Genomic DNA, 10230 nt, shown 5'->3' with positions numbered 1-10230 from the left:
CTAAAAAAAGGACATCAATTTTCAAACACTAACCATTTAAAATTAGGACAAGAAGGAATATTGTAAGAAAGACCAAGAAGCAAGACTGAGGCATTTCAACTTGCAGAATGACAATATGATTAAATTGAAATCGTTGTTTTCTGAACACTGCCGTTTTATAAAATGTACAGTAACGCTTTTATATGTAAATTATCTAAACTGAAAAAAAACCTTTCACTTTAAATGGAATTGAGACTAGCTTAGAGTAAAACACTTTGGTGAAAACGTGCTAAAAATGAATAAAACAACAAAGGGACACAAATAATATTGTGCAGAAAAATCCTGCCAATAAATGCCGGGTTTTCTTTCGTTCCTTCACGTATTTGTTCGTTTTATTTTTGATTGGTGCTTGTTATAATAAGAGAAAAAGATGATACCACTGGTTACAAATGTATTCTTAACATGATGCAGCTTAAAGCTAAGTGATACTTTCCATTTGGTAAATTACAAATGTTACCACTGTACTTCAGAGGAAATATATATGGAAATATCATAAACCAGTTTCAGATAGAACAATCTAACTTACCTGTCTAGCTTATTCAAAATACTCTTCCAAAGTACTGAAGGATCTCTTTCCCTTTAAAATAATCTTATTTACAGTCCCCCTCCTCCTTCTTAATTACCACACACACATCTCCCATCTATCGGCATTTCACCTAGACTCCTCCTTCGGGGCTGCCATAACATGTTGACTTTTTCAGTGCACATGAGACTGTCCACCTGAAACTGAGCATTCCTTTAAGGCTAGCTTTTGATTTCTGTTCCGTGCCTGATCCCACCTCACTGGAAAGAAGACTTAGCAAATGGTGGTCTCACAGAAGAAATGAGCAGGGATGGTTCACGGGGCTTCCACGGGGAAGTCTCCCCAGAATGACCCTTCGGCCATAGTCACTCATTTTGTGTGGATGGCCGTGTGCCAGGCTATGAGCTAAACACATTACCTGAAGTGACTCTGCCTGTGATCAGGTCAAGGCAGGAAAACGGGCTTTGGGAGGAAAGTGATCACCCACAATCACACAGATGATACACGAGGCACCTGGATTTCTGAAACCAGCTGTGTGTCATGGGGGCTCACAGTCTTCACCAAAACCCTTTAGCTCTGCTGGAAATAAGTTCTGCTTGTCCGTTCACCCCCCCAACCCCCCTGCTACCCAGAGCACCTGGTATCCTACAGATTCAAAAAAATGTGCTGAATGAGTCCTTAGTTCAGATTATTTTTTAAAAGCCCCAGATGCCATTTTCTTCAGGTCCGGAGTCAGCCCTATCTTCCTCTCTCCTATTCTTCTCCTTCACCGCCTCAGTCATACCCACTTCTTTATTCATGTCTCCTCCATAGGAACCAACAGAATAATTCTGGTATATATTAGGATCTCAATAAATATGTGTCACCTAAATGAATACTTCCTTTAAAAACAAATCCTTCAGAAACACTGGACGTCTCCTAAGCTATATCTACAGGGTCTCACTACATTGCCCAGGCTAAAGTGCTGTGGTGTGATCATAGCAAATTGCAGCCCCAAATCCTGGGCTCAAGGGATCCTCCCACCTCAGCCACCAGAGTACCTGGGATTGCAGGCATGCACCACCCGTGCTTGGCCCAGTGTATTAATTTTCTAAAAGACAAATACTTCTGACTGGCAAATTCATTTCTGTTACACATCATGTTTTCTACTCAATTGTGGGAAATAGAACCCTTATATTCAGTTAGAAAGTTTGTCTCCAACTCTGAAGTGAGCAAAAAAGCATCACATTCATTTAACTCCAAATACTGTAAAAACCCAATGATAACTTCTGAGCTAGTCGGTTTTTTTTTATTTTTTTGGCACCATAATAATTCTTTTATGATGGTATCCAGTGAGAATCCCTCATGGAATTTTCTCTTAACATGGAAATGCATATGGCCTCTATGGTACAACAGCTGTGTAACTACATAATTGTTTACAAATGTGCAAAATAAGTACCCAAACCAATAAAAAATAATAACTTGGGCATCCATAAAAAACAGATACTATAAACATGCAATGGCCCATACTTTCTCCATAAATAACTGTGGAGGCAAAAAATACAACCACCAAAACCCCTTATTTGAAATCCCTTCCATAAAGCAAATAACGTTTGCAGTCTGGCAGGCTAATACCATTGTGCTTTCTTAAGCAAAAATGCTTAGTTATTAACATTTATCATTTAGGCACCATTAAAGTAACTGCAGTAAAAGTGAAAACATTTACAATAAGACACTTGGTGTTGGGGCCACTCCATTCTCAATAGGTTTCAAACGAGCACACAGCTCCTTCCTCATCACCAGAGAGGTGGGAAGAACCGGAGGGGACCCTTTAGGAGGATTTAGAAGGACCCCCTCTGGTTTCTTCCTTCCAAAGAGGAAAGTGAAGAACCAGAGGGGATCCTTCCAAATACGTTCCTACCTACGGTCCATCTTAATCCTCCGTTAGATGCATCAGAGCCCAAGCAAAAGAAAGCCTGCTTTGGAGTACCAAAGAAGCAATGAAGTCTTTCCCTTCAGTGCCCCTTTCTGGAAAACCCCTCTTCCCTTCCATTCTGCCTCCTCCGTGTGTCTGCGAAAACTCCTATTCATTCATCAAAACCCAACTCAGTTATCTCTTCCACCAGGAAACCTTCCTTGCCCACCGTCAAACAGAGTAAATCATACCCTTCACAGCAGACCCTTTTATTCTATCAATTCATATACTTAATACACATTTGTTGACCACCTATCAAAAGCTAAGTACCACTGTTCAAAGTGCTGGAGCCACAGCAAGGAATAACACAGACAAGGAGCTCAGCCTATAAGTAAATAAATAAATAAATGCAGTGTAACATTAAGTAGGATTGTATTCCATTATTTCAATTATATTATTTCAAGTCCTGCACTTATTGTACTTATTATGCTGTCTCTCCCAGTAGACTCTTAACTACTGGATCTCTATATCTACATGGTTTTTCAATTTAGCAGTGCTTAATGAATTGATTCAAATTTAATTTAAAAAACACATGTACTCTTGATACAGTCTAGGTCAACCATTAAGCCTAGGGAAACAGACTAGATGTACACAGAGCACCTCTGCCCTCAGGGAGCTTACAGTCAACACCCAGACGTCGCTGGAAATGATCGCTGTGTGATCACCACGTGATGAGGCCATTTACCCTTTCACTTCTCAGAGGAAACATCACTTCCTGTTGTCCTCACAGACAACCATGGGAGGTGTTATTAGCCCCATTGTACAACGGAGAACATTAAGCCATTCCCCATTCCCTGATCTTGGGAAAAGGGCAGGATACATCCTTTTGAAATCGAAAATAAGAGAATAAACATGAAGCCAGTGAGATGAGGTGAGGCAAACCTGGCTAAGGCAGCACAAAGCCACGGTTGTGCTGGGAGTGTAGGCTGAGGCTATGGACCAAGACGACGCTGGGCTGCATTTCTCTAGGACTGTAAGGAAGGCCCTGTCATTTGAATAGAGATGCTCTTTTTCCTGTTCCACACCTCTAAGAAAATCTCTCTGGAGGTGGTCTCATGATTTTCCTTGGGTGTGATATCACCCAAGGAGCAGCATATAGAGATGAGGGTTATCATAGAACCACATGTGTGGGCCTGGCTGGGGCTGGGAGTACATACAGGTGGCATGGGGACACGGACATTGGGGCCTCCCCTAACAGGAGCAGTGCATCAGCTTCCTCTGCAAAATCACACTCATCTTGAAGTAGGGGCAGGAGTTGGCAGGTGCATTCATCCCTAGGGCAGCTGCAGCAAGCTACCATACACTGGGTGGCTTAGAACAACAGCAATTACTGCTTTGCAGTTGTGGAGGCCAGAAGTCTGAAATGAAGGTGTCAGCAGGGCCACACTCCTCCAAAGGCTCGAGGGGAAGATGCTTCCTGCCTTCGTGAGCTTCTGGTAGCCCTAGACATCCCTCCGTTCTTGACAGCACAATTCCAATCTCTGCCTCCACCTCTACCCGGCGCTCTCATTCTGCCCTTCCTTCCATCATCTTCCTTCCATCTCTGTCTCTGTCTCTGTGCCCACAGTTCCCCTTTATACACACACTGGACTAAGGCACAGCTGAAGGACCTCATTTCAACTTGGCTGTCTGATTTTCTTCTTTTCTTTTCCTTTAAACATTCACCTTGATGATAATGATTATCAGAATGCATCCTCACTGGGACCACCATAATTTCTTGCTCAAACCTCTGTAATTCGTCTGGTGGTGGATATTCTGGTCAGAGGCCCTATCAGCCCTTCCCAGTGCTTTACCCCTTCCATCGCATCCCAGCATTCCTTGCAGCTCAGTGGTCATGTGACACATCCCATGCCAAATAGACATATGCAGAAGTGAGTTGATAGATTCTGGAAAAGTTTTTGCTTTTCCTGATAAAACAGTCAGGCCCAACCAGGCATGGTGGCTCATGCCTGTAATCCCAGCATTTTGGGAGACCAAGGTGGGTGGATCACCTGAGGTCAGAAGTTTGAGACCAGTCTGGCCAACACGGTCTCTACTAAAAATACAAAAATTAGCAGGGTGGTGGTGGCATGCCCCTGTAATCTCAGCTACTTGGGAAGCTGAGGCAGGAGAATGGCTTGAACCCAGGAGGCAGAGGTTGCAGTGAGCCAAGCTCATGCCACTGCACTCCAGCCTGGGTGACAGAGTGAGATTCCATCTTAAAACTGTTGGGAAACACTGCCAAGGAGAAAGGAACTGACAGAGTGCCTACATAAACTGGTCATGAGTAATGCATAAACAGGGAACAACAAGCTGTGGAAGGCCGCGAGAGACCTGTGAGGAGGAAGGCCTCTCTGTGCCTCCTGGTCCGATGCAGGGTGACCTCAGCTCTGTTACCATAAACATTGTGCTCGAGGACATAAAACCCATTCGTAGCACTACGACGTAGCCAGACTTGTAGGCTCCTCGTAAGGTCAGTGTTCCATCAGCTGTACATAGATACTAAGCTAAAGATAACCACATGTTCTTGTTTTGTGAAACTCCCAAACTGCCACTGTTATTAGTCCTTAGAATGATACACCAGTTCCAGCTCACTGATGGCCCCCTGGTCCCACTGTCTCTCTTCATCTGTCTTTTTCTCATTCCTTTCTCGCCATTGAACTCGGGGTACCCAAGGGTGATGTAGGGCTGGCTCCCTACATTCTGGTGCCCAATGTGGGGCTCATGGATCCCTACATTCTGGAGCAACAACATGTGGGGCTCATGGATTTCCTACAAAAACATAAAACAAAAAAACTGGGGGTGTGGGGTTCAGACCCAGCTGGTAACAATTCCTTCCCCTCTTTTCACACTGAACCTGAGAGGGATGTGCAGTGGTGTGGTGGCCATCTACCACTCCAGAAGAATGAATAACCTAGAGAATCACAAGGCTGGGGATCAAGAAATTTGACAAATGGGCAGCTGCTGAGCTGGCTGGACCAGTGACAGCAACGGCCTCCCTCTCCGCTTCTTATTAAGCAGGAAAAGACAAAGCTTTGTTTGTTACAGTTAGTTTTAGTTGTGTTTTAACTTGCAACTGAACTCCTTTCTCACTGATAAATCTTCTCACTGCTCTCTGTGTTTCCAATCCTAATTCATGACAATCCATTCTCTCTTATTTTTTTCTTTTTCTTTTCCTTTTCTTTAAATAGAGATGGGGTCTTACTATGTTGTGAAGGTTGGTTTCAAATTCCTGAGCTCAAGTAGTCACCCCACGTTGACCTCTCAAACTGCTGGGACTATAGGCATGAGAATCCATTCCACACAAGCCATGACAATCCACTCCACATCCAGCAGTTACGGTGTCGTCCTGAGCTGCCTCATATTGTATCACAATCATGTCATCATTGCAAACACATGCTATTTCACATATCACATCATGTTATTCCATATCATATCAATCTCATCCTGGCTTAAAACCACCCAGTGATTCCTCATTGCAGCTAGAATAAAATCACAAGTCCTCACCGTGGTTTACAAGGCTCTGCGTGATTCGACCCATGCCCACCTCTCAGCCTTCACCTTCAATCTTTCCCTTCATTGATTCTGTCCCAGTTCCATTGGACTTTAGTGCCTCAAACATGCCACACTGCTTCTTACTACCAGAAGTGTCAACTACTGTTTCCTCTGCCTGGGACACTCTGTTTCCATACCATTGAGTAACCGACTTTTTATCATCATTTATGTCATACCTAGAATACTGCCTTGTACATAGAGGGCTGTCAGGACATGATATGGTAGATCAGTGTCCCTACTCAAATCTCGTCTTGAATTGTAGCTCCCATAATCCCTATGTATCATGGGAGGGACCCAATGGAGGTAACTGAATCATGGGGGTGATTCTTTCCCACGCTGTTCTACTGGTAGTGAAGAAGTCTCATGAGATCTGATGGTTTTATAAAGGGCAGTTCCCCTGTGCAAGCTCTCCTGCCTGCCACCTGGTAAGATGTCCCTTTGCTCCTCCTTTGCCTTCCGCCATGACTGTGAGCCCCCCCCGCCCCAAGCCATGTAAAACTGTGAGTCCATTAAACCTCCTTCCTTTATAAATTACCCAGTCTCAGGTATGTCTCCATTAGCAGCATGAGAACAGATTACTACAGGTCATACACGCTGAACAAATGACAGTACACCTAACACCTCCTGAGCACTCTAATGCACGATGGACTCATTCTAGAAGTCTAGAAGGAGACTTCATGAGTGAACTTAGGGTTCGGCAGTCTCTCAAAGTCACCATTTTGTCTTCTTTTCCCCAGTTCTCTTCCCTTCCCTTCCCCCAAAATATAGTCTCTTGGAAACAGAACTAGGTTACACACAAGGCCTCCTAGTTGGAGACAGAGCCAGGATCACAGACAGGTTTCCTGTTCCCCAACACCAGACCTTGGGTCTTTCTATTCCATCACCCGAACTCATATTCAAATCAGAACCCTGGCTGAAGTATGTGTTTCCCCAGAGAAAGGGACTATGCTATCTGTGGGGGTTACCATAGAAAATGCGACAGTCTAGGTGGCTTCAATAATAGAAATTAATTTTCTCACAGTTCTGGAGGCTGGACGTCCAAGGTCAAGGTGTCCACAGGATTAGTTTCCCCGAGGCCCCTTGCCTTGGCTTGCAGACAGCCGCTTCCTCACGTGTCTTTTGCCACTGTGGTCTTCGCTCCAGGCATCTGCATCCCTAGTGACTCTGTGAGTGTCCAAATTACCTCTTCTTATAAGGACCCCAATTAAACTGAATTCGGGACCATCCTAGCAGCCTCATTTTAAATTAATCACCCTTTAAAAGGCTATATCTCCAAACAGAGTCACATTCTGAGGTACCGTGGATTAGGGTTTCATCGCATAAATTTTGGGGGCACATAATTCAGCTCATAACAGATACTAAATAATAAGAGCATCAAGACAGAGTTTTGCTGGTCCAGATACCAGGAACTGCTTACCTATCCTGGCTTACACCATGCCCTCCTGTCTAGAAGGTTTGGAATATGATACTATTTTTTTTTTAAGACGTGGCCTTGCTTTGTCACCCAGGCTAAAGAGCAGTGGCACAGTCACAGCTCACTGCAGCCTCCACCCCCTAGGCTCAGGTAGTCCTCCTGTCTCAACCTCCTAAGAAGCTGGGACCACAGGCATGCACCACCATGCCCAGCTAAACATTTTAATTCTGTGTAGAAATGAGGGTCTCCCTATGTTGCCCAGGCTGGTCTTGAACTCCTGGGCTCAAGCAGTTCTCCTGCCTTGGCCTCCCAAAGCGCTGGCATTACATGCATGAGCCACCACACCAGGCCTGATACTGTCTATTTCTAACCTCTATTTTTGGCAGTCTGCCTCTTGAGACCTCTGAATAAAAATTCATTATGGAAAATTTTCAACATACCCCAAAACAGAGAACCTAATTAAGTGAACTCATAGATGGCCAACAATGAATTAATATCAACATTTTCTAACCTTGAATTATTTACTCTACGACTCCAATGGTTTTCTCCATATTATTTTAAAGCAAATGTTAGTCATTATACCATTTCGCTTGTAAACTTTTCAGTATGCATCTCTAACATAAACCCAAGTAAAAATATTATCATACTTTTAAAAAAAAGGCTACTTTCTTAATTCCATCTATTACCTACTCTATCTTCAAATTTCCCTGTTTGTCTCAGAAAAAAAATGTCTTTGATAGAGGGTTCCTTCAAATCTAAATCAAAATGAGCTTTACACAGTGCACTTGGTATCATGTGTCTTAAGCCTCTTTTAATCCATGTAACTTTTTTTTTAGATGAAGTCTCGCTCCGTCACCAGGCTGGAGTGCAGTGGCACCATCTCGGCTCTCTGCAATCTCTGCCTCCTGGGTTCAAGTGATTCTGCTGCCTCAGCCTCCCAAGTAGCTGGGAAAATAGGCGCATGCCACCATGCCCAGCTAATTTTTGTATTTTTAGTAAAGACAAGGTTTCACCATGTTGGCCAGGATGGTCTCGATCTCTGAACCTCGTGATCCAGCCTCCTGGGCCTCCCAAAGTGCTGGGATTACAGGCGTGAGCCACCATGCCCAGCCAATCCAAATAACATTTTGTCTACAGCCACACCACCCTGAATGAGCCTGCCCATCTATTCCATGTAACATTTTGAAATCAATTAAACATTGGCTTGGTGCTCAGAGCACATTCTCACTGAGGACATCACAAACCATATCGGAATGGATATAAGGCATCACAATGGATATAAGACATAGGAACCCAAGAGCTCAGGTGCCCTAGGATTGGGAGGGTGTTGGGCTTCTCTGCTGAGCCAGCACAGATTATGGAAGATTTAATGTCCAGGAGGGAAGCTGCTGAAAGAGATGCTCTTTCCTTTTCCAAGAGAGCTCTGTTCTGAATTTGGATTAATTTAGATGGCGTGTGCACTGAGGGAATTTGTAAGATGTGTTTATGGAATAATCGTGATCAATACTCACGCGTTTACAGTGGGAGTGTGTGTGCAGGCGGCTTTGAGAAGCCTCCTGCGTGCTCACTCTTTAACACTGATCAATACTCATAGTCAAACACTAACATGGGAATTGAAGGGAACATTTATATTCAAACTGTGCCGTGTCCCCTTATGGAAGGTTCTTTCATTTGGTCTGTTCGTCTCAAACACATTTATCAGACGACGTTACATAGGAATGGCACTATAAAAACACATTTTTAAGCGTTAAGGTTTATCATTCCGTCATCTGTTCACACTTTAATCACCAAGATCTTTGGGGATGGTCTTTCAAACTATTACTCTAGAACAGCTGTATGCTCTAAAATTGATAGTCTTCTTAGTTGATGGACTCACAAAAAAATGTTAAAATATTCAACAAGGCTCTGAGTGGCTGCAGCCACCTCGTCTCCAGATTCCCTCCAAAGCATATACAGTGGCCAGATATGAGTACTGTGTTCCTATTTTTTGAAGAGTTATTCAGCCAAGCTATTGCCGAACAAACCACAGAAATGTTAAATGTCTTCAAAGGGGAATGTGACATTTTTTAACATATATATACATCGACATCACTTTGAGCATTTATGAGAGGCTTCCAGATATATTCGCTTCCCTATTATACAAAAGCCAGACTAGCAAGAACAGTGAGGACACAAAGAAGGTCTCACCTAATTCAACTACTTGGCTTTAAAGAAATGTGTTGGAAATAATCCCTCATTATGACTTCACCCTCCACTTTCTGAAATGCCTGTGGGGTATTCATTAGGTCCTGAAATCGGGACCTAACCTTAGGTCTTGAGAAACATGTCGGTTATTCGTGGTCCAGATGACAGGAAATCAACAAGCAGAAAACAAACGTGCAGAGAAGGAGAAATATACTCTAAGTTCCTTTAGGATTGGGGACAGTGGCTCACGCTGTAATGCCAGCACTTTGGGAGGCCAAGGTGGGTGGATCATGAGGTCAGAAGGTCAATATGGTAAAACCCTGTCCCTACTAAAATTACAAAAATTAGCCAGGTGCAGTGGCACATGCCTGTAATCCCAGCTACTCAGGAGGCTGAGGCAGGAGAATCACCGGAACCTGGGAGGCGGAGGTCGCAGTGAGCTGAGATCCCACCACTGCTCTCCAGCCTGGGCAACAGAGCGAGACTCCGATTCAAAAAAACAAAAGCAAACTGTCGCTTTGGAACAAGAGGCCCCAACATGAAGCCAAGTCCATATGCATCAGCAAGCTTGGAATCACAGAG

General features: G+C 43.8%; 1 protein-coding gene across 14 annotated transcripts in view; it reads right to left on the bottom strand.

Annotated features, from left to right (window-relative positions):
* Positions 1 to 10230, bottom strand: part of WWOX (WW domain containing oxidoreductase) — a 1143691-nt gene that overhangs the window by 503374 nt on the left and 630087 nt on the right. The window lies entirely within an intron of this gene.

This window comes from Callithrix jacchus, chromosome 20 (assembly GCF_049354715.1).
Source record: "Callithrix jacchus isolate 240 chromosome 20, calJac240_pri, whole genome shotgun sequence".
Taxonomy (NCBI): domain Eukaryota; kingdom Metazoa; phylum Chordata; class Mammalia; order Primates; family Cebidae; genus Callithrix; species Callithrix jacchus.
Note: the sequence above shows the minus strand (reverse complement) of the source record. Positions and strands in the feature narration are given on the sequence as shown.